The sequence below is a fragment of the Aphelocoma coerulescens genome, chromosome 8 (assembly GCF_041296385.1).
Source record: "Aphelocoma coerulescens isolate FSJ_1873_10779 chromosome 8, UR_Acoe_1.0, whole genome shotgun sequence".
NCBI classification, from domain to species: domain Eukaryota; kingdom Metazoa; phylum Chordata; class Aves; order Passeriformes; family Corvidae; genus Aphelocoma; species Aphelocoma coerulescens.
In genome coordinates this window covers 18,390,006-18,409,828 of record NC_091022.1, presented here as the reverse complement: position 1 = coordinate 18,409,828, position 19,823 = coordinate 18,390,006, and the positions used below count along the sequence as shown (strand labels likewise).

Here is a 19,823-nt window from a genome sequence, read left to right as displayed (position 1 = left end):
CGCCGCTCTCCGGGCGCCGACCCGCACCCGGGGCCAGCCCCGGAGCCGGCGGAGCCGCCCGCGCCTGGAGCCGCCCGCGCGCGGTGCCGGCCCGGCCCCGCCCGCGCCCAGGTGCGGCGGCAGCGCCGGGACAGGTGATGCCCTCAGTGCAGCCGGAGGGCGAGAAAAGCCTTCGGCTGCCGCTGGGCTCCAGCTGGGGAGACTCGGCAGGAAGCTGCAAGTTAAATTGAATCTGAGGACGGGCGGGGAGAGATGATGAAACGATCTAAAGAGAAAAAGCTGAGTGCGTTGGACGTTTTGTATCTAGTATAATTGGAGTTGGGTCTAGAAATCCTCCCTCTGAAAAATGTTTGAGTATGTAGTTTAGCAGCATTACAATGCCAAAGAAATATGACACCCTTCACTGTCTTCCTAGAGAGACAAAGGTCTTTTTAGTTTTAATTTCCAGTTTTCTTACCTTGTCCCAGTAACACAGTCTAATCAAACTTTATCCCATAAGACATCTTTATGCAAACTGTCACTAAAAACAAACACGGTAGAGTTAAACAATACCAGACGTTGCAGTACACACTGTACAGCAAACACGTGGTCAAGTTCTGCAGCCTTACTTAGGCAAAACTTCCGTGGACTTCAGAAGAAATTTGATGTGAATTAGGGTTATGGTACTTGTCTCTTACTGGGTGCTACAAGAACAAAGATTTCTCATCATGCAAATACCTTCATCACATGCAGCAAATGCTTTCCAGTCGTGGGTAAGTTGAAGAACGATGTCATGAAGTAAAACCAAAGATATTCCTAAACAGCAGAAAATAATAGAAGTACTAAAACAAAAAGGCTGTAAAAGACAAAGATTTATATTGTTGTCATTAAGGGTGCCCCCTTTTTGCTGAGAAGGACTTCTCTGGGTGATCCAGGTAGCCAGCAACTGGCAAAAAGATGGAGGGAAAATTTTTGAGGGAACCAAGAGCAAACGTAAGATGCTGAATTTTATTGGGGATAAAAGGCCAAAGTTAGAGGGGAGAAAGTTATTTTTAGACAATGTAGCAGAGTGTTTGATTTCACATTCAAATTAATTTTCAGTACCTTAAATCATTCAGAATTTGTATACTCCTATAGACTATGACAGAATTTCCTATTCACTTTTTGAAAACCAAAGGTAAAAGCTGACAGCATTTTACTTTCTTGTCTATGCACCTTACATTGGCCATACTGATAGCAAAACGGAAAAGCAAAATGTGAAAATGTGTATTTTCACTGAAGAGAACATGATGTCTGCCCAGGCAGATATTGGATGCTTCTGCAATAAAGTATTTGTCAGCCTTTCTGTTTTAAATCACACTTGAATGGCTTCCAACCATGGAAGTATTATATTTCATTTAGGTTTTGTTTATCAGCATTACGATGAACAACCACACGTACATTACTAATTTGGTTTGGTGCCTTTCCCTGAAATCTATCGATCTCTTAAATAAGACATCTTGTATGAAGTAGACAAATAATTTCTTAACTCTTTAGCACCAGCATTAGGGATATTATGGAGAGAATTCTTCCCTGAGGGTCACCCTGGATAAATCCTGCCCTTGTTGCTGTGCACATCAACGAGTACAGGAGCCATCCTGCAGCATCTCCACATGGGCTGGGGACATCACATGCAGAGATCTCCCTTTCCAGCAGCATTTGCACTGCAGAAGGCACAACTTGAGATTCTTGCCAGCTTCACACACAGGGTGAAATTAAAGCTTGCTGACCCTGATTATGCAGTTACTTAAGACAGTATAAAGTCTAAAAATTAGCATTGGTTATTCAGTTTTCTATATGCAAATCTACCAAATTAATTTCACAAAGTAGGACTCAACTTCTTGTTGGCACTTTGCTCCTTGTGTCCTTGTTACAGCCCCTGCTGGGGTTGAACATAGCCTTTAGGCTGTTTGGACAGGTTCTTTGGCCATGGGGATGCACAGGCCTGGGGCAGGGCTACCTGAGCCCTCCTGTTGCCTCACTGCACGCAGCTCACTCATCTCTGAGTCACATACCCACAAATGGGTCAGGAATGTGCTAGGGATGCTCCTTCTTCCCTTCCCTGTGCCCCTCTACCTGAAAGCTCTTGCACTTCTGTTTTTTGAGAAGTGACTGATGTTACTCTGCATCTTGGTTGCTTTCCTTCCATGGTTGCACCCTACAAAGCTGCTTCTCTTTAAAGCTTCATGAAAAAATCAATATCACTTCTATTCTTACACTTGCTTCTTCCAAGTGTTCTTACAGTCTAATAAGAAAACTGACTCTGTTTAAAGCTATCAGATTTCCTGTGTTTATTTCCAGAGCTATATATAGCAGTCTGTATGCTTACACACATGTAAGACATGGTCAAACTCCAAACCTATTAGCACTTATTGCAACACAGTGATGCTGGAGTTTCATTTCCTATGGCAAATGTCCTGAGATCCCATCTTTCCATGTCTGCTATCTCCTGCTTGTCCACAGCCTATCCCCAATTTATCATCTTTCCAAGTAAACTCAGGGATTACTGAAATACAAAATTAATTCTTCTGGGATATCACTTCTTGCCTTTCTGATACGATTACAAGCTTTCCTTGTGTTTGTTTGCACCTTTTCCAGCAGCTTTTTCCTCCTTTCATGATCTGACTTGCTCATCTGTCACTCCAGATTACAGTTGCTGAGTTCCAGCTGTGCTTTGGGGCACAAAACAGGAGCTACTCTTAAACAGTGTAAGTGATGAGGAAAATGGTTCCTATCTGTGATTCGCCTTCCAGAAAATGTACGGAAGAGTGCAAGGGTTTTGCCAGAGCCTAAAAATAAAGGAAAAAAAAGAATTTGAAGGAAAATGTGTGAAATGGGAATGTGAGGACTGAATGTTGGAGCCTGAACTTTATCCCTCTGCAACTGGGAGGAGCTTTGCCTTTGACTTGAGTAGGAGCAAAATGGGACCCACACAAGTTTCCTGGTACTGTCCCAAAATTAGGAATTTTTGGCAGAAGATCCATGCTGCTATTGAGTTCCTTTTGGAGAGCTGATTTTCTCCGCACACCACAATATATGGTGTTAGGCTACGTACCAAAACTGCTGGAACCTAGTTCAGCAAAATTGTTTAGAATTGTCTGTGGCAGCCAGAAAAAAATTTAACACATTGTTTTGGTTAAAGAAAGTTACCAAGTTATCAAATGTGATTAAGAAATACAAGAAATGGAAAGGATTACAGCATGTCTTTGACAACAATTGGCTAAAGTTGAAGAAAGGGGGACTCCAGGTCTGAAACCATCAGACTTGCCTGTTCTTTGTAGAAAATAAAAGAAATTGTTATGACCAGCATTTTTTTCTCTCTCTAGTTATGCCTGTTACCTTCTGAGAGTTTTGAATATGCCAGAAATCTGGAAATGCCTTTAAAGAGCACAGCTGATGACTATTTGGATTAATCCTATCCCTTCTAATTTCCAACCAGAAAACTAAAGAGAAAATGAACATCAATTTACATTCTGAAGCATTCAGAGTGAAGAGGATTTTCCTGCCTTACAAGACCAACACACAAAAACCTGTGAGGGGAAGGAGCTGAGAGACAAAAGGAGAGATGCTGTGAGTGCAGGAGACTAAAGGTCCTGGCATATTGACCAAAAAAATGGCATGGTAGAGTCAGGACTGACAAAAATGCCAAGCCACAAATAGCTATATAGACTAGTGAGATTCTTTAAAATACTTAGTTAAAGCAAACAAGAGACTATATTCAGCCAGGAGCAAGAAACAGAAGAAAGTCTTAGCGAACTGCAAGACAAGGTAGAGACTCCAGACCACAAGACTCCAGTGGTTCCAACTGAAAGGTGTCCCACTGAAGCCAAGATACTTGCAATTATTTACAAGTCCAGGTATCACCCACTTTGGAAAGTCACTGCTATAGCAGAAACCCACCATGAAGCAGAATAAAAGTTCACATGGAGGGAGCTCAAACAGGCAGCTGAAGCAAAGCCTTCTGGAGGAATAACCACACACAGAGCCTCTGAAAAGCTGTGACATCTTGTTCCAGTGATGGCACATCGTATGCCATACCAAGAATTCAGAGAAGCCTAGCCAAACACACAAGAAACATTAAAGGAAGAGAGGAGCCTCAGAAACAGTTATTAGGAAAGTAATAAGGGAACACAAAGTACAAGAGCAAGAATGTGTAACTAGGGGACCCTGGGAACAGCTCTTCAAATGAGAAGACTCTAATTACCAAATAGGCCAAAATGCCAAGAGAGAAGCACAGTAAATTTCCACGTTAAAGTGGGTCTCTGGAGCCTAAGAACAACTGGTGAAACTAAAACCAGGAGGAGTTAGGGAAAACCCAGTGACTTTCATTTTTGGTTAATCTTTATCCCATCACAGATTGAGTATTTTGCCATCCAGGCAGGAAGCGGAGACACCCACTCCAACAGGCATGAGGACGTATGAGACATGAGATATTTTCCAGGATACTCATTGAACTGAAAAACCCCTTGCAGGCAAAGTCCATAAACATGACTAAGGGTCTGATTCCTACCATCCTAGTGATTCTTACTGGTGTGTGCTGAGAGACACAGAACAAGATGGGCCTCAGCAGGTGTGTTTAAGGAGCATTTCCCCCCAGTATGGTGGCTGTAACATCCTGCCATGGACATTCAGGAACCTTGACAGGGTCCCCTGCATTAGGGCTTCCTCAGCAGGTCTCCCCAAAGCCTCCTGTCCATAGCAGGAGCCTTTCCCAAAGGGTCCTGGTTTTTTGTCATGGTATAGATCTTGCAGTATCCATCAGTAAAAGGAGGTAAAAGACTATTTCTGTAAAAGAATAAAAATCTGTAGTTGGCCTAGGTAAAAAACCCACAAGTTTATAGCACCCAAGGACAATTACTTAACCTCCTTGGTAGTGCTCTGTAGTGCCCTTTCACACTGGAAGGATGGGTCAAAAAACCCTTTGAGACATCATCAGGATGTAGGATATCTTTCTGCAGGCTCAGATCTGCAGGTATTTCCTGAAAACCATTCTCTGCAAAATAAAAATGGAACCCCTTTGGGGAGAAACCATCCACACTCAGATGTTGCTCTTAGCTGGCTAGCAAAATCTCATCAGCACTAAAAATTGCTCACACATCTGGAAGAATCAGGGCAGTCATCTGAGAGGTATTCATTCCCAAGCCACAGAGAGCTCTGCATTATTCCAGTGCTTTTTGAAGACATTCCCTTTCTTTTCTCAGCAACTGTGGGAGATGCTTCATTCTGCAGTTCATCAGTCCTAGGAAAGCCTTTCCTGATCATCTCTGCTTCCAGCCCTGGGGCTCCATGGGTTCTCTCACTGCTGCCCTGCAGCCAAAAATAGGTGTTCCTTCAGCAGTAACTAAAATACAGTGTTAGGTTGCTTCTGCAAAATCAGCTTCTCACAACAGCAAGGGGTGTTTGCAGATGCCTTGGGCCTCTACCTTCTCACCTGATGAGAGGTGATATATTGGTGCTTAGTGGCTAATATCATGTTAAATCTCTGCCTTGGAATAAGAAGGCTTGTTGTCCCATTAGAAATCTTATCAGCATTGTCTCACCAATTATATGCAGAAAATTCCATGAGACTCCTGCTTATGACTTTCAAAATGATACAAAATATAATTGTTTGAGACAGCCACAAGTCTATTTCCCCTGCTCAAACTAATACTATTAATAGTTTGAACTCCATTTTCTGGAAATAAGAAATTCAATTGCAAGACATAAATAATTTGATCAATTTCACCCAGTTGGTCAACCATTAACAGTAAATGATTGCTCTGATGTGTCAGAAGGTTTCCTCAAGCTTCCCACCAATACTCTCTAGTGGTTTTTAAATATCCTGAGTCTTTTGACACACAGCCTACCTAAATCACGTGGAACAACGGGGTAATTTAAAACTGACAACAATTGTTGATGACATTCAACAAAACACGAGTTTCCAGACTATTTCCAGGCAAGCATTAACATTATCAATGAAAACAGAAATTGTAGTACTTCCCACCTCTGTGGTGTCTCATGAGTAAGTCATCATCAGACATCTTCAGTACTCTTTAGCTCCCAATAAAGGGGAAAAAATGTGGCTTATTGTTGTCTGGTTTCTTGGAATCTCTGGATTTAAGAAAGCAAAAAGTATTGTCAATAACAACATGGTATTTTTGTATGAGGAACATTTGACTTTCAAATTAAGAATTTTAGATCAGGCAAGTATAATGGCAGGAAAAAAATTTCTACAGAGAAAGATTTTAAGTTGATTGCTTTTTCTGAAAATACCAGACAGATGAAAATGTGGAGTCCAAGACCAAAATACACTGGCACTAACTTCTATGCTGATATTTTTACAATAGTTATAGAATTAATTTTTGTAAATCCCTTACAGCTGTACCACCAATTTGGTATAGTATTTTTAATAGGCTGTTTCATCACTTTATTTTTAGAGATGAAAAATGATCATGTTTTCTAAAATTGATATGTGAGGAAGAACTACTGCTATGGGAAAGTAAAGGACTAAGTCTTTCACCAGGCACAGAATTATTTCAGATAACCCTTACACCTCCTCCTCCCCACTCATGTAATGTAAGAAACTGAATAAAATCCTCCTATAAACTCTCACTTAAAAATAAAAAATTAGAAAAAAAAAAAGAACACATCTGAGAGATGAGCCTTTTTTTTTCTGCTGGGATCAAAGAAGTTCATTAAGCCAGATGTGCCTGGATTATGCTTATTACTGAGAGCCATAAAACCTCATGGTTGTTTAGTTATCCAGTGTTGGCTTAGACATAGTCAGAAGTTGGACAACAGATGAGTAACTGCACCATGTTGACCCAAACACACATGCAACAGTTTAATGAATTAACTTCTTCAGAGCTGAGAAGTTCAGAACTCATCAAAGAATCAGCATTAATTTTTGTTTGCAACCTCACATTGCACACTGGAGTCCTTACAGGGTTCTGGATTACTTTTCACAGGCTCCAACCTTCTTCTGGTGTGCCAGGTCCTCCAGATGGGTGTTGCACCTTAGGACCTCCAGGAAGTGTAGGGGGGAAACCTGCAGCATCTCTCCTGGATGGAAGTGAGCTGCTGCTCTTTGAAAGGCTCCCAACCTGCATGAGCTGTAATGGCAAGGCAAGAGACATTGGGCTGGCACAACCATGCTACACCACCAGAACTTCAGCTGTTGCCTTTGAAGCAGGAGATGCTAAACCTTACCTCAGTCTCTGTTTTCAACCACAGACACAGCATACTCTTTATTTCTCTTCAGAAGCTACTGAAGCTGGTTAAGGTTTTCTGAACTATCCAGCCTAGACAGCCATTCACACAGATCAAAATGTAGACATCTCTAAAACTAATAAGAGAGAAAAAAGTTCTTAAAAATTCTACAGTGTATTATTTTTCTATTTTATAGTTTGGGGCTCACCTTTTTGTCTTGAGTACTTATGATAATAGAATGTGCATATGAAAAATAGCGTTTATGGCTATCAGATGTTCAGCTCTAAAGAGGTCAGCCAACACATGCAAGCTGGCTGCCCTTTTCCAAAGATAAATATTCTCTCTTAATAGCACACCTCCAATGATTCAATGTTACGTATGCAAATGTAAAAGCATTCTGATTTACCTGTTGGAAAAAAATAGATTTTAATAAAAATTCTCATAAAAATTAATATTTTTGTATCTCAGAAATTACTCTATAGTTTAAGGACACATTAAGTTGGACAAATATCACTCAATGTTTTTACAATATTTACACCATTCTTGTAGTGACCCTAGGCTTAAGGAAATAATTTTCTAATCAATAATATTTTACAAGTGTTTTTGCTTGTTTGTTTTTGTTTGGGGTTTTTGTTATTTACTGTTAAATTTGGGTCAGTTCATTTGGAGTATTCATAGACCCTAAATAACTGTTTGTTAAAGCAGACTCCTGAGCAAAGAATGGCAATTAAACAGTGTTAAATCTTTTTAACAAAAGTAAAAATAAAAGCCTCTCTTAAATCCATCTGGATATTTCAGTGACATTTCTTTATCTGAACATAACTTTCATTTTCAGAAATATTGTCTATACCAGGTCCAGTTTACTTCAGCAAAATTCCAGTAACTGTCAAATGCACCCAGGGGTTTTATGCAGTGACATGGAAGAAGAGCATTTCACAAGTGCCTTTGACAGCCAGCAGCAGCTCTTTGCCTCCTCTCAAAGGAGACATCTTCTTCTTTTTAGAGGACGGAAAAGATTTTGAAGACCTTTGGTTTAACAAGTTCAGTAATAACTTACTTTTGGGCTTCATATGGATTTCTGTAAGGAACCACATGTGCTAGTTACTGCCAGGCAAACACACTCTTGTCCTACACATAGAACTGGAGATGATATGGTAATCCAAAGAAATGAAGACATGCATCTATTTTAAGATCATTTTATTATCCTTATGATACTTTTGAGGAAATGCTGGTGCCAGCACGAGCAGTAGAAGTCTGATCCCTGCTGTCAGACTGTCACCAAGAAGAATCTAAGTGGCACCAAAATGTCCAGTTTTGGGGCCCTCACTTCAAGACAGACATCAAAGGGCTGGAGTCTCAGAGAAGAGCAGTGGAGCTGCAGGAGGGTCTTGAGCACAAGTCTCATGAGGAGTAGCTGAGGAAGCTGGGGGTGTTTGGGCTGAAGAAAAGGAGGCTCAGGGGGAACCTCCTTTGCTCTTTACAGCTGCCCAAAAGGAGGATGTCGTGAGGTGGTCATGGTCTTCTTCTACTGTGTCCCAAGTGAAAGGATGAGGGGAAATGGCCTTAAGTTGCACTAGAAGAAATTCAGATTGGATATTAGAAAAAACTTTTCATTGAGAGTGATTAGGCATTGGAATAAATTGCCCAAGGATGTGGTGAGGATCACTATCTCTGGGAGCATTATTTCACTTAGAAGTCTAACAGGAAAAAAAAAACCTAATCATCATTTTGCATAGCAGCAAGTAACATATTACTCCAGATTTGTAAATAAATTTAACAGAATAGTCATCAAGGAAGTAATTGCTAAGACTGACAGTTGCTTCCTTGTTAATGTTAGGGGATTTATTTTCCATTCTTTCCTCTGCCCTTCCAGTTCAGCTACTTCCCTCATTTGACAGTCTTCCATAAAGACACTGAAGAAAATGATAACACAAGGCATTTGGAAGAGGGAGTGTTTACAAAACATATAAATAGACTGTGCTGTATCCAGAATAATTAGCTGTAAGCAAAGTAATAAAAAATGTGGAGAACTTACAAGTATGCCAGATGATTGAAAATCCAAGATTTACTCAGATGTTAGGGAGAGGTTGCATGCTATGAGCACATAGGATAAAAGCCACTGCATAATTTGGGGCAGAGAAAGTAAGCAATGAGCTACATTCAGACCAAATGCATATAATACATCTGAAATATCAATCGAGACAGATGTTAAATTTAGCTCATGACCCTAAAAATACATTTCTGCAATCTTATGCACAATGTTCAATGAAGGATGCATTTTCCAGACTGTTTACTGAAAACTGAATTATTCTGAAATAAGAACTTTAAAAGCCTTAGAATTCTTCAGAACTTTGCCATTGCAATTACAGCTTCTGGGGAGAATTATTTAAAAAAAACCAACCAGTAAGCATTGAAAGTATACCCCATTTCTATTGTGTGAGCAGCTAGGTCTCAGTGAAAAACCCTGTCCCTCCTTGCCCCCTGCTGTTATGTTTTAAAAATTAATGCAGGACTCAATCAGATCAATGTTTATTTCAGACAGCGAGTTTTTGGCTGAGCTGTAGCTGATGTCTTTGGCATGCTTTAAGTAGTTTATCAGAATGAATCACCTGCTTTGGTCATACCACACTTCGTTGTTGTCTCTTGTTTGGAGAAGTAATGTGTAACAAGGGAACCTTTAAGAATTCAGTCTTCAGTTTGGGAGACAATTACATGTACTCATGCTGTGATATGTGACTTCAGTCCATTAAACAGCAGCAACCCTGAACTCACACACTCCATAAACACACCTCCCTGATTTACCTCCTATAGCCTAAAATAATAACTAATCATCTCACCTTGTGTTTCCCAGAATAACATAATACAGAACAAACCCTCAATGGAATAATTTAAACCATTTTGTTTCACTAAGGGTCTCAATGCATGATACTAAAAGGAGCCTGCAGAACTTTCTATCACAGGCTGAGGAGCTGGATAAAGAGGGGAGTGGACCCAGTTCAGGGGGGTATGTCATCCTGTTATCCTCCAGCCTTCACCATTACTTGGTAATTTCTAAACAGAGTATTAAATGAATGTAAAACATAACAGATATTGGTGGTTGCCATAATATATGGTGATCCCCTCAAACTGAATGGCTTCTTGGGCCATTGAGATCCCTTCTTACTCTGAAAAGTGCACTTTTTGCAGAGGCACATTCAGAGCTTGAGGCAAGTCTGGCAGCTGGAGATAGATGCTGGCTGTGCTGCATCCCCTGAATTGCTCACTTCAGTCAGGCACTATCAGTAACATCATGTTCTCAATGGGATGCAAGATTTGTTTCACCTCATTCAGTGGCTTCCTCTCCTGCAGGAACCATTCTGCCCAGTAATATCAGACAAATTTATCATAGCAGTCTGGCCCTCTGCAACCTTGCACCTCCACAATGTCTCTAGCATAGTAGCATGGAGTTTCTTAATACAAAACTGCTTCCTTTCTAGTCTGTTGTATAATTCCAAGTACTCTAAATTCAAAAAACTCAGTGGATGGTGGCACTTCAAATTGCATTGGGCAATTTTTTTGTACTGTAAGTACATAGAATCTGAAGATATTATCCTCCCAAACAATGCCAGCTGTGTTAGTGACTTTTTTAGTTGTCAGTTATTTGGATTGACATTTCTAACACCACACTAGAGTCCACAACACAGGCTTGCTATATTCTGCCTGAGCTCACACATCCAGAAGTTGACAAACAGCAGCATATTACACTCTGATTATATTCCTGCCCAATTTTAAAACCAGGAACAGTCCACTAATAGGAGGGTGTTCAGTTTTCCCATTTAACTCAGCTGCACCTCCTGAAAATGTCCCAAGAACCCCAGGGAAGCCCATTCTTCTGTATTTCACTTCTGCATGTGCCTTGTCCCTTTTCCTGCCCTTTCCCCTCCATTTAAGCTCTGCAAAGCTGCAGTCAGAGTGTTTGGCACCTTGTTTGGTGTTCTGCTTTCACTGACAGCTGAGTTTCCCTCTGCTCCCTGTAAGGGGAAGAACACACACAGAGGTAATTAGGGAGGCAAACAATGCTGCACTCTGAACAGGGAGCCATAGAGATGTGTCTTGTATGCGGCTTTGTTTGTAACTTACGTGGTCCTCACGCAATAGCCTTGTTGGAATACTTTGATAGACTCTCACAAAGCATTTCAGCATAATCAGGGAAGGTTTCCTTGGCAAACCAAACCAGTATTTCATCTCTTGGCTGTATACAAGCATAGACTTCTTTTCCATATCGATTTTTCTCCTCTTTCACTGCTGCATACCCATCTACCATAAGGTTTCATCAATAAATACTTGTCTATACCTCTACATATAGGAATTTAAAATAGAAAGTCAAAAGAATTTTCAGTAATATTATTTTATTAACATTTATTGAACATATATGCAACCCAACAATGTCATTCAGAGGTTGAAGCATGCCCCAGCTAACTCAAAAGGAACCATGACAACATTTTTAAAACTTTACCCATCATATTAGAGGGAAACAAAACCCTCACCCTTCCCCCCACTGAACATATTTAGAGCAGTTCAGCCAGCTTGATTATAGCTGCCCAAAATGCTTTCAGAATGTTAGAAACAGCTCTCTCCATTTGCTGGGTCTCATGACAGATGATAAAACAGCTTTATCCTGCCCTTGTACTTATGTGTTGTGGTTTTTATCTTTTTCCCAAGGTGTTCTGACATTTGTTAAATTACTTCTATATTGTTTGCTGACAGTGTAATTTACCTCAGGAAATGTTATAGCCAATTGTATGAAAGTCTTGAATTGCTTTCCCAACAGCAGGTAATGATATCTCACACCAGGGCTTTGTTTTGGTCTGCTTGCCTTTGTCAAATTTTCAGTTTTAATTTACCTTGCAATTGTGGAATCCTAAATGTACTACAGTAGGAATTCACAGTGAGTGGAATAGAAAATCACTTAGAAATTTTCTACCAGACAACTTGGATACTGTTTCATATGCTAAGGAGTAAAATAAGTATGTTGCAGGGTATTGGTTTTTAGTCTCTCTGCAGAGCAAGAGAAGCCATGCTCTGAAATGATATTCACAAGTATAGCTCATACTTTGCATGTCTTCTCTTCAAGAAGAGTGGTTAAGAAACCTTCATTTTTGCCTAAACATGATTATATTCATGAGTCCTTTGTTCCATACTGCATACAGTATTTCAGCATCCTTAACTGACAGTAGAATGCTGCAAGGTGCTGCTCCAGCTCCTTGTAAACAGCAAACCTGAAATTGATTATCTTGTTTTACTTGAAATTTAATCAAGCTGAGCAAGTACATCCTCTTTTCTATAGAATTTCTACTTGCAAAAAGCTACCTATTGCTTTTAAATATACAAATATATAAGCAAAAAAGTTGCACTCTATGATATTCTTCTCAAAGAGACAGATTTTAACTTGTTTTCTACAGAGGCATCTCACAGGGAAGCATCTCAACTCTATCAGTTTCACATAAAATATTTACAGTAAGCAGCAAATGCCCATGAGGAGAGCAAGGGTTCAGTGGTTTTCACCTGTGTTTTGGATTCAACCTCAATAAAACCAAGCAGACAACTGCTTTCCTTGCCATGCCATCATGACTGAAGCAATAGTTGCCAATATGTTATCAACATCCACACCACCACCTAAAGTCGAACACATTTCAGGGCAAGAAGAGTCACAGATAATTTTGGTGAGATATTTGTGTGCCTGTGACAGGAATAGGAAAAAAAGTCCTGAGAAACCATGGGGGGAAAATAGCATGAAGATGCTGCTTAAAAAGCTTCTTTGGGAACATCTCACTGATCATCTAAGAATGCAGTTTTACTGAAAATATACTTTTGCTTCTCTTATTTTTCAGGTACTAAGACAAGATTTTATAGAGGTTATGGTCAAATGTGACTGCTTTAGGGAACAGTTAACTCCACTGTTGGGTGTTACTCTGTAATAGAATAACTTTTCTGACCTTTTTACAGACCTGTCATACAAGTGAAGAAAAATTGTAAAGAGTATGCCTGACCCAAACCTTAAAGGTTGGTTTATAGACTCCATAGCTTTATACAAACAACTTCAAATCCTTTTGAATCTGGAAGAATATACATGCCTGATCTGGAAGTTACAGTCTCTTCTATATTTAGGGCATGTTAGGACATCAATCTCTTAATGGAGAAGGAGAGTTTCTCATCCTGAACCTCATGCTGTGCCTTCTCAGGGAAAAACACAGGCAGTTTATTTCCAGGACCTTGCAGTCAGGGCTGCCTTATGTGATGATCCAGGGACAGATGGACTACACTCTCAGCAGCCTCTGGCCTGACTGGTTCTGAACCAGGACCTTCCCTTCACTGAACATTAAAGCTGCTTAAGGAAAAAAGCATGAAGAAAATGCCACTAAACCCCAAATACCTCAGTCTTTAAAGATTCAGAGGTGTTTCAGACTAACATTGTAGTGAGAATGAGAAAACTTGAGGTCAGCCTGGCATATCTTGCTGTGTCATGGGCTAATGGGGATGAGACAGATTTGGTGGGGGTTTCCAATGCCAGTCTCAGGTGAACCATGTAATGCCATCCTCAGGGTAACAGGTCAGCATTATGAGGGGGTCCAACACCACCACCAGGAGTTCTTCAAATTCAGTGGCACGTGTACTACCTGAAGGGCCACTTTATCTTCCTCAACATATAGTTCATTTGCTCTGACCAGCGCAAGCATGAAGAAACTGTGTTGAAGCCTATTTTTACCACTAGTTTTGAACCTCTTTGCAGTGGAGGTAGGCACACAGGCTCTACAACAGTATCAGTCCTGGTGACAGAGATACTTCAGACACTGCAGACAGGTGTGCTGGACTGGTTCAGTGGACAATGTTCCCTTTGGACAGCAGAGTCAAAGGCAAATGCAATTGAAAATGCAGTCACTACTCAGGTCAGATGTTTATATTCCTGATGTACAATCAATCAATTCTGTCCTCACTTAAATTTGCTTTCCACTAACTGCACCAATTTCCATGATGCTTATACTAGATTTACACTATTGAGAAGAGTAGAACCAGACCTGCTAAATTCCCTGAAAGTTGTCTTCATTTCAGTTCTGGCTTTTTTCAGCTCATCTAATAACAAGACATGACAGACTTAGTAGCATTTCTTCAGCCAATAACTGACAGTAACAAGAATAATTGAAGGAAGTATTGCTGTTCTTTACAAAGCATTTGTAAATGAAGAAAAATTCTTTACATCTGGCATTTTCATTTAACAGCAGGTACTTTTCATAATTTGCTAGGATATATCCATAAGAGAAGGGTATTAATCCAACAAAAGCAGTTCATATCTATAAAGCATATTAAATACTGATGTCTGGCTTGGGCCTAGGACAGAACTGAACTGGTGACAAAGCAAAGGAGCCATCTCCCAAGATGTCACATAGTAAAAACCAACATTAATTCATTTGCCATCTCATTTTCCATCCTGATTCAACAACTTCTGTGAAATGAATGAATGCATCTCCTTGATGACTTTTCCAGCCTTGTTTTAGAAGAGGAAATGGAAAAGACTGTGGTTGATGCATTAAAAACAAGGGGAAAGTTGTGTAAGCTTTGTCATGTTTCCTCTTAATTCTAGACAAGGATGAACTCTTTTTTGTAGGAAGCTTATTAGAATGGGCAAGTATTACAAATGTTCTGGAAATTAACAGTTTGTGGCTGGTGACCTTTGGTGGTGAAAGACTGTTCAAAGAGCCAGATCCAATAGGAAGCTTGTTATAGCAAACATTGTAATTGACAATGAATAAACACTTTAAAGTAATTAATTTCTACTGGTTTATGCTTTTGAGGAGGCTCTCCCCTTTTATCCCTCTCAAAACCAGAATAAACTATATGCATCCTTCACTATTGTAAATGTGACTTTCATGAGAAGCATCCCAGATGGGGAGGATGGAGACGGTTCCAGTGACTATATCTCAGAACAGGGCCATTGCACTCAGACATTGGTACTCTGATGGGTTTCCCATTTCTGCCAGTCCCTCAGCACTGCTCTAGCAGAAAACACCATCACTCAGGCTTCATATTCCCTTTTGCATTCATGTAAAGCAGCTTTACCATAAATGAGAATCAGCCCCAGATGTCTTTACAGGAAATACTACATGGGAAAAAAATGCATAGTGCTACAAAGATAGAAACCTTTTCTCCCTCCATCCATTTTCAAACCTGAAATTTTCCTTAGACATATAAAGACACATATAATTAAGGACATTGAGCTGGCTGTAGGGATGCAAATTTGTAGCCCTGCTCTAAATTAGGCCATCAAAACAGAAGTGGTAAGACAGACCACTAATCAAGGAGAAAACCATTTATAGAAGGAAGGAGGAACTATGTCTGCCCATAGATCATGAAGCAGCCTTGCACCTGCAGTGCCCTCATTACACAAGTGACATATTCTCCCCCACCAAGCATCACCATATTTTTTGCCTGGAGCATGTCTTCACCCAGGTGCCCTTAGCAAGAGTTGGGGGACAGGAAGAAACACCTTCTGAATTTATACAATGTGATCAGGGGCTCCTGTTTGCCTGAAATATCATATTCATTACTTCCCAGGAGCTTACAGTAAGGACATCCCAGACGGGTCCTAGGCTTAAATGTACAAGGCTTCCCTGAGTTGATTCAGGAGTTTGAGGGTGGGGAAAGGGGGTTCACTGGCCTATACACTTCCACTGCAATACAAATTACTATCAAATTACCTGATGTTTCATGGCAGGATAGGAATTTGTAAAGTAGCAGATCCCCCAGGGTTGCTACTGAGCAGTGTCCAACTCCTCCGTGCGCAGTTGTGGGGGCAGCAGTGAGGCTGTGCCCTGCAGCACAGTCCTGCTCAGCACCCACACATCTGCCAGACTCCAAACATCCCCAAGTACATCACTGCTGTTAAATGAAACTCCATTGCATAGTGGTTGCTATATGAAGCTACAAAGAAACCATGTGCAGCTCTTTTGATACTTACAGACCAGGCAAGACCGATTCAGTAAGAAAGTAGAAATTGTGGGTATTTGTCATTTTCCTCCTTTATGCAGGTGTAGGCTGACAAGACCAGTGAGAGCATTGAAGTTGAGAAAGCTTTCCTCTTTTACATAAAAGCCCATATTATGCAGCTCTCAAACATGCAGTTTGCAATGTTTGACAGAAATAGTTTGGATGAAAACAGAGCTCTGTGCAGTTTACTCTTGTGCTGCAAAACCTGGTTTTGCTCCTGTTCCAGGAGTAAATCAAAAACCAGCAGTGAACAATAAGTGACATGCCAGGCAGCTCCAGATCACCATGGTTTCAGTACACCAAAACTTCTGGAAGAGCCCACCTATGCCCACTGACAGCACAAGGAACATGGGGATATTTGTCTCCCAAAGCATTTCTAAACTGGTTAGATACCAAAAAGCAGGCTGGAAAAATAGAGATGGAAGCGCACAGTTGAATTGCACTTCATACTTTTTGTTCTCTTCTATATTGCTTCACCTCTTCCTGAAAGCCTTGCTTTTAACAAGCAGCCCTTTATTTTGAGGGCAGATGTTATTCAATCAAAAACAAAGACAAGCTGGATTCTTCCCCTGCTTAAAGGTCATTTCTTGCCCTGCCCAGGACAGGTAATGCTGGGTCAGTCCCTCATGTTGTGGGAAAGAATTAAACAGCACGCTTGGACACCTCCACAGGAAGTCAGGCACAGCAAGCATTACTTACCAAAAAAGGCCATCTTTAAGTGAAATTTTTAAGATGCAAATTGTCATTCAGCACAAAACCTCCTTTCACCAAAACACAACGTTTAAGCTCACTCCCCATCCCTCAGAGTTCCTGTCTCCAAAGACCACAGTCCTCCTTTCGTATGTTACCAAAATGATACTCCCAGAATAAACAAGTAATATAGCAGCCATGCCAGAACAGCAGAAATACTTTTCTATAATTTTTCTTATTTCTATATAATTTTCCTATAATGTTTCTATAATATTTCTTGCTGAGCAATGGATTTAAAGGTGGATAAGGTAAATCCAGCCATGTTTTACTTCCTGTCACTGCAAGGAGTGGAAATAACAATGTTGCTATTGCAGAGTTAGAGGATTGCTATTTTTCAGATCTGCATTGACTATTTCCCCTGCCCTTTCAAGACCACGAAGCTAATTTTTACTACCAGCTCAGTAAACGCAAATACTGCCAGTGGTGAGCATAATTACCTTAATGCACCTACATGCCAGTGTTTCCACTCATCTGCTGCAGATTTAGTAGGGCAAGTCTCATGACCTGCCATTGTAGGTTGCCTGTTCTATTGCATGAGCATGAAAGAAAGCAAAGATGTGCCTCAGGAGGCCAGGAGAGGTTGTTCTGTCTGCCCCTCTGCAGCCAGCATGGAATGAGACAAGGTGGGAATACTGTGCAACATGCCTTACTCTCACCAGCTGTTCTTGGAGAAGTTTCTGCCGTAAAACTAGACAAGACCCTTACTTTTCTGTCAAAAGCTGTAAAAGCTCATTAAAATGTTTTATCAATTTGTGGGATAAAGTTTGTGATCTTAATAGTGAATAAAATTGCATTAATAAAATTATTGCTGTCTGCCTCAGCAGCCAATTTGAGTTGCCTATCAGTTTTCTGAAATAAACCTAGAATACGTTGCCTTTAAAGGCAAATAAATGTAGGTTTTATCTAATGCTATATTCACTCAAATAGATTCCATACTTTTAATATGGCAAAGAAAGTCGTTAATATATCAGAATGCTCTCGACTCCCAACAAGCTGAACTGTTCGGCACCCAAAAATGTAGTTGAGGTGGTTAGACATGTCTGAAGAAATCTTTAAAGTATTTAAACTAATTCCCATGATGATGCAGGTTGAGGTAAAGGCACTTTAGATGTGAAAAATGAGGACTTATTTCAGTTGGAAGCAGCCCAAATGCTTTGCACTTGAAAGAGAATTTGGGTAAATGGCTCTGAACCTGAACAGCATCACATCTGTGCTAGAGACAGACACATCTTCATTTCTCCCATCTGAGATGGGTTTCAAGATAGATTGCTAGGATTTAGTTATAATGTAGAATTGCAACTGGATGTCATGCAGCACAAATGATATCAGTGGTGGAAGCTCAGGGTGCAGAGCTGCCCATCCTCAGCACTTATGCAGACAATAAATAGGCTTTGAGCTATCCATATATAAATATCATAGAACAGTATTATCATATTCATATATAAGTATGATAGAAAGGAAAGAGTAGAGAGGAACCAAATAAGGTTCAAAGCCCCCATCCATGTGCAATAGTAGATGCATTCAACCAATCACTAAAAACTGCAGCATGAAGCACATCCATTTCTCCTCAAAAAGATAGAAGCAACCCCAACATCATTCTACAACTTTGTTCCAACATGCTGTCCATGCCAAGCAGGGCACTCCAGCCACAACACATTGTAACAGCCTTACTTGCATGTCACTCCTTCGAGACACACTCAGAGGAGCTTCCCAGAACCAGCATTCACCCATGTGAAGAGCAGCAGTTCCACAGGAGAACACCTCATTAGCTGCCCCCAACAGAAAGAAGAGCTGCATGGGCCTGGAGGGTATATAGGGACACCAGGTGATTGGGGATGATCAGTGTAATTGGAGACAATACATCTCAGCTGGAGCTTCACATAGAAGGTCACCATGTATATAATCATCAGTCTGTGTTTTATGTTTTTCATATCTATGTTATGTTTTTCTGGCTTACTGAATAGCAACCCACATACAAAAGGGCTGGGAGCACAGCCCCAACTCATCCAAACCACAGCACCTTCAAAAACTGCTAACATGGATTTAAAGTTTTTACCCAAGCATCCACCTTCCCTTTCCCCAGCTAGTTTTTATGGAAGGGGGAGAATAGATATATTTACATTTCTTTTGAACTTATAAATCAAACTGGAAGGAATTCAAGTGCCTAAGAGCAATTTATTGTAAATGCTGGGGGATAGGAAATTTGCATACACATTCCTGTTAATATGAGTAAGCAGGAAAAGAAAGCACAAGCTCCACCTCTGTATAAAGCACATACATCTTTATGCTAGAGTGATTTATGTGGTAAAACCAATTGCCTATAAGCATCTTTTAAAGTAGAGTCAACCACTGACAGTAAACCAGCTGTTTAGAGAGATTGATAAATACACTGGTCTAAGCAGATGCAGCTCAGTGACTGTCCACACCACAGAGAGAGCTTGTACCAATGGTGAACATGGGTCATTGTAAATAGCACCTTCCAAAGTAGGTTCAGAATTATATCCAGTAGTGGGCACCATCACGGTATCTTCCAAAATTATATATGACACTGTTGGTTTTCTGTGACCTGCAAAAATCAAAGTGCTTCTCTTAAACATTGTACGCTGCTGTGCTCAGTAAAGACAGAAAAAAAAGGTCTTGCCCCATGTCCTCCAGCTCTGGGTTTGCTTAGCTAAACCAGGTCTGGGGCCAAAATAGGACAATTGGTTGATGACCCAGGTTTGTCTCACTACAGGTGACATCATTACCCAAAAAAATGTAATTTACTGAGAAGATTTCTGAACGGACAGGCCACTGTGAAGTGCCCAGAACACCTGGAACACACGCTGTGCATAAAAAGCTGTGTC

General features: G+C 40.5%; 1 long non-coding RNA gene across 3 annotated transcripts; it reads right to left on the bottom strand.

Annotated features, from left to right (window-relative positions):
* Positions 1-229: 229 nt before the first annotated feature.
* Positions 230-18,747, bottom strand: LOC138113969 (uncharacterized). Of its 3 annotated transcripts, XR_011152423.1 has the most exons (6): positions 18,649-18,747; positions 7,207-7,342; positions 6,942-7,109; positions 6,002-6,108; positions 5,113-5,325; positions 230-2,807 (listed from the first exon to the last, which is right to left on the bottom strand). It is a non-coding gene; the product is annotated as an uncharacterized lncRNA (long non-coding RNA). The 3 variants fall into 3 exon arrangements; XR_011152422.1 differs by having other exon boundaries at positions 230-5,325; positions 6,921-7,109; XR_011152421.1 differs by having other exon boundaries at positions 230-5,325.
* Between the last annotated feature and the right edge of the window lie 1,076 nt (positions 18,748-19,823).